Genomic DNA, 6,080 nt, shown 5'->3' on the forward strand with positions numbered 1-6,080 from the left:
TTAGTGCACAATGACACAATTATCTTTGTTGGCACAAATTATCATTTGTGGCGAAATTGCTTGCTTTGTAAACTTCGGACCTTGTGTCCAAACATTGAGCAATTTCTAGATGTCGGTTTTTCTCCTCCGATGGATTCTCAAAATCTATCTTTAGAGGATGAGAAAAACTTACATCTTGAAGCTCAAGTATCTAATGAGCTTTTATTCTCTTTGAGACCCGATTTTCGTAGGTTCTTGATATATATAAAGCGAAAATCGTCTCATGAGATGTGGATCAAGCTTAAGGAAATGTTTGGTGGATCCACTTCTCAATTGGTCGGTGGTGACTCCGAGGAGCTCTCTTCCCCTTCACATCATGAAGAGCTCCAAGTTGCTTCCACCTCCGGTCGTGATGAGTTATCATCATCTTTCACTTCACCAACGTGTAGCAAGACACGAGGTAATGATATGGTGAGTGGTGAGGAAAATTGCAATGTTGATATTGTGCTCAATAGTGATGATTCTTCATCTCTATCCCATTGTAATGCTTCCTCTTTGGACTTGAACACATCTAGCATTGAAAATGACCTACATGCTTGTGTTGATAGTCCTTGCATATCATGTGTAAATTGCTTACATAGATCTCATGAAGATATGCTTACCTTGTCTTGCCCCCATAATCAAAATGCTTATATTTCCTCTAGTTGTTTGTTGACTAACAATGTAGAGGAAACCGAACACTCTATGGATCAAGACATGTTTTCAAATGAGGATTCAAGAATATCTTCATCTTCATTCTCCGGTATGCACATGTGCCTTATGGCAAATGGATCAAAGGTATCTCCTACTTTGACTCCTAACACTTCCTCTAATGATGAGAGTGATGATGATGATAATGATGAAGAATATAATACCTTGGTGCATAATATGGCAATGATATATGCTTCTCTTCATGGTAATAAAGAAGCTCGTGCTAATCTCGAACACTCTATGGATATCTTGAATAAATATAAGGAAACCATAGTGAAGTTGGAGTCCCATGTTGAAAATGAGGAAATGAGATTCACTCTCCTCAAGCATGAGCTAAAAGATGAGAAACATACTAATTTTATGCTTACACAAAAAATTGAATCCTATATGCATGAAAATGAGAAAACTATTGTTGATGCTTGTGCTACTAACTCTAATTCTGGTGAAGCATCTACCTTAGAGGAGAATGTTGAGCTAAGGGCTCAACTTGAGTTGCTAACTAGCAATTATAGGGAATTGGAAGAAAGTCATAAAAAGCTCTCAAGCTCTCATGATGATCTTCTAATTTCCTATGATGGGCTAAAATTAGATCATGAGGCAAGTATCACTAAGGTAACATCTTGTGAGCCTCATATGGATGTTAGCACAATCTCTACTACAAATGTTATATTGCCATGTGCTAGTCCTTGTAATCCATCTAGTCAAACTAGTGATACACCTTGTGTTGGATTACTCACTTTGCCTTGTTGCTCTAACAATGAAGCTTCTACTTCCTCTAGTACTTGTATTTCTACTAACCATGTAGAGGAAATAAAAGAGCTCGAGGCTCAAGTCCTTTCTTTGAAGAAAGACTTGGAAAAGCGTCATGAAGGGAAATCCGCACTTGACAAGATGCTAAGTGTGCAACAATCCCCCAATGACAAAAGTGGACTTGGATTCAACTCCAATAACAAGAACAAGTCCAAGAGAAAGAGCAACAAGAAGAAGGGCCAAGACAAAGTCAAGGATCCGGCCAAGTTGGTTTGCTTCAAGTGCAAGGTTGAAGGGCATCATGTTAGATCATGCCCATTGAAGAAGAAGAAGCACTTGAGTGAGAATCAACAAGGGAAACGGCCACAAGGTCAAGGTCAAGCTCATGCTCGACCTCAAGTTGAAGATAGGGCACTTCCCAAGAAGAATCAAGATATTGTTCCCCAAGAGAAGAAATCAATAAAGAAGAGAAAGGGGAACACTTGCTACTTATGCCGTGAGAAGGGGCACTTTGCTTCTTCTTGCTTAGGTGGTACCTTATCTAACCCTATAGTTGTTGATAATGATTATTCTCTAGGGAAGGATAAGGATGGCAATGTGTTTGCCAAGTTTGTTGGAACTCAAAGTGGTTTCAAGAAAAGAACCATTTGGGTTGCCAAGCCTATTGTGACTAATCTCTTAGGACCCAACTTGGTTGGGGACCAACAATCTCAAACTTGATCAATAGGTGCATTTGGAGGTCATTGGAGATTTGGCTACTTCATGAAGAATTAAGGGATCTTCATATATTAAACTTTGACCAAGCCAAGTCATATGGATCATCATCTATATCTTATATCCAATGTTCCTCCTTGCGGTAACTTATACTTCAACTCTTCATGTGTATTGTAAGTTACTTGCCCCCTTTTGCATGTTTGGTTTTGTACCAAATGTGTGTATGTATGTGTTGTGTCTTACTTGCTTATCTTGTGTGTTCAAGTACGTTTGTTTGACTCACCATATACTTGTGTATTGTTTTGAGCCTAATGCATCTTGATGATATCTTATTTGGCTCTCTTGAAGTGATTAATGGAACATCCCATTTTGGGGGAGTGATATGCTTTGTGCATCTCTCTTTCTTTAGAATGTGTGTACATGGGTACCACCACTTAGTATTGATATTGCAAGATTATCTAGTCACTATGTGGTGTTCCATACTCATGAGAAATTCAAATTCTAAATATCCATTAATCATCTCTAGTTGAATTTTAGTTGCCTCTTATTTAGAAGAAATGTTTTATCACATTATGGGGGAGTAATATGTTTTGTACATATCACAAGCCTAGAAAATGTGAACATATGAGGTTATGCCACTTAGAGTTGATGCTCTTAATTATCTTGTTCCTAGGTGGCATGTTTGCTCAAACAAGCTCCATTCCTAATAAAAATATTTTATTACTCACCTTGTGAGCTTTTGTTTGAATATGAAATTCTTGGTGCGGTTTTTCCTCAAATACATATCTCTATATCTTATTTGGGACACCGTTTGCTTCAAGTTATTCTAATCATTGCCGTGCGTGATTGTGTGACTAGTTGAAGCTATCAAGAATCTTCATCCGTGCATAGTGCTTAATTCTATATACTTATCCTATGCCTTTTATTGTGAAGTTGATCCTTTCTAACATTGTCAATACTCCACCGGAAATTATTTCCAATATACTCATTGTCTTTGACAATTGATAACCTTGTATGTGGTTGAATTTTTGGATCATCTTCACCTTGGATTGTTTCTTATTGCCTTATTTTACTTCCAACAAATCTTTGTTGCTCCCATGTGTCTTCCTTGTCCCTTTGAAAAATGTTTTGATAAATTCTCTTGATTCATATCAAGTGTTTGTTTTGGAAGACAAACCTTTTCCTTACGGTACATTGTGCCATTGTGAAAAGTGTATAGGGTTTGGTTTATTTTGTTTGAACCTTGCTCTTTTGGGGAGTTTGCTATCTCATTCTTTCTTAGATGATTTATTTGCTTGAATGAGATAAATCCTTGAGCATGTTTGCTTTATTTCATCCGTTATGCTCAATGGTTTCTTCTTAGTTCATTTGTTGAACTTTGTTGAACAAATCTTTTGTGATTTGCTTCTTAGATATAACTTGGACAACAAATTTGTTTTGTGGCACCTCTATGCCTTATCTAATTCTTTTGGTGTTTTGTCCAAAGTATATCTTTCTTGGATCTTTAAAGGTTTTGGTGCATGCTTATATGTAGTTTGTTTATACTTGTAGCATGCTTGCTTTCTTTTGATCCATTATGTAGGATATACTCCATCAAATCCTAAATGGCTAAGATGTGCATGAAATTCAAACTTCATCTAAATATGCACATGTTTATATGGAGTGTGTCCTATATATTGTGGTTAGTCTAACCATGTTGGACCCAATAAGTTTGGGGACCAAGATGTACTTGAATGATGTTTTAGGTACATTGGAGATGCAATGGAGGCTTGTCTCATCTATAAGGAAGGTGTTGTCACCATATGAGGATTGGAGTCAAGCTAGGATGATCGATGAACTCTTATCTACTACATCAAGCCATTGCCATCTCGGTAACAAGTATCTTATTCATGCATACTCATATATCATCCAACCTCTTGTAGGTTGCATCTTGGCATGAAATTCCTTATTTCGAAAATATTGAGGTTCTTGAAAAATCATTTTAAAGAAAACTTCTTATTGTACACTTGAGTAATTTGAGAAGATGCATATGATAGGTTATATATATATATCATACTTTATGATTCACCTATCACAAATATGCCCTCTAGCAATTTATTGCATATCAATTCCTCAAAGAGCTCTTGTGTGCAATATTGATGAATTTGTGAAATAAATCCATTTTTGTGATACTTGTTGCCTTTCTCAAAACACTCCAACTAGCTCTACTTCCCTTATTGTTAGTTGTAATGTTTTTGAGGTTTAACTTGGTTGATGTTCATTCATATACCATAAGTGAAAATTGGAGCCATAGGCTATATATGCTTCTTAAGCAAACATCCTTTGGTATATTTTATGACTTCATCTTGGATATCTTGTCTTATCTATTTTGTTAACCTCTTGTGTGTGCATGTTTCTTTATGGATCACTTTGTCCACTTTAGAAACTCATATACATAAGAACGTTAATCCATCATCTTGATATCCTTGCTCTTTGCCGACCATCTTTTACCCCTTTTGTTTTTAGTGGGTTGGTAAAGAAAATTTATGAGTGCTTGGTTTATTTATTTTCTTCATGCACTCATATCTCGTAATTGTTGGACTAAAGTTGTTCTTGATAAGCATACTCTCTTTATCTTAGTTGTGCTCTAAATGATATATAGGGAGTGAGGATTCCATGTTTGTGCATATTATATTCAAATGCAAACATTATAAATTGTGCACGAACCTTGGGGAGCTTTCTTATTTCTAGAAGCACTATATCTCTCTTATCATGATATCTTTGTTTGTCCAATTGGATCTTTGATTGCTTGCTTTATTTGTTGAAGCTCACTTCACCATGTTATCTTTATGCAATCTTTGATCCTCAATATAGTTTGATTTCCTTCAAGTATTCATCATTGGATATGTGCACTTGATTCCGCTCAAATTATGAGAAGTGCACACTTTGGGGAGGAACTCACATTATATTGGCCTTCTAAATTTTTCACCCATTTTGACAATCGATGCCAATGGGGGAGAAGTTTAGAGGGTTTAAAGGAATGGTTTTATACTTAAGTTTGGTTTGTGCTTAAGTGTTTTGCCTCTCATGCATTCCACATTTATATGTCTTGCATGGTTGTATATATATAGTGGAAACTATCCCAAAAGTTAATCTTGACAATGTATGCAATGAATTCATGTTCATCACACGTGCATACATTGTGGGGGAGTTTTCTCTATATATATTGGTTCTACTCACATCCATTGCATTTGTTGTAGTTGTGTGAGTAGAGCCGGTTTTGATATGGGCTAGTAGCTTTGTGTTACTTGACCATATCAAATACAACCTCTTGTATACAACTTATTCTCGGATAAGTTGCATACTTGTCACTAATATTCATTATATAAACCCTCTTATTGTGGTTGTCATCAATTACCAAAATGGGGGAGATTGTAAGGGTACATTGCCCCTATGTGTGGTTTTGGTAATTAATGACAACCCCTATGGACTAATATTTTCATTGAGTTTATATGAAGGAATATTCCATAGGTACTACTTGCTCTCCATGTGTTGGATTCAAGTATGGATGCCATGAAGATAAAGGTATATCTTGTATATTGGCATCAAGATCATCGGTATGAAGATATATATTTGTGATATGATCAATAAGAAGAAATGAAGATGGAGTTCTTATGTGGGACTCAATATTAGCCATGCTCTATCTTATGTGAGTATGTGAAGATACGAGGTTGAGTTGGGCAAGTTCAAGATGAGCGTCTCAAGTGAATCACATACTTGAAGCTTGCCGTCCATTTGATGATAATGGACTTGTGAAGATGTGCATCAATGGAGCTTTCCCATCATAGTGTATGGGGGAGCATTTGTGAGTCGTCACGAAGCAACATTGGTCAAGAGAGGCATTCCGG

Source organism: Lolium rigidum, chromosome 6 (assembly GCF_022539505.1).
Source record: "Lolium rigidum isolate FL_2022 chromosome 6, APGP_CSIRO_Lrig_0.1, whole genome shotgun sequence".
NCBI classification, from domain to species: Eukaryota; Viridiplantae; Streptophyta; class Magnoliopsida; order Poales; family Poaceae; genus Lolium; species Lolium rigidum.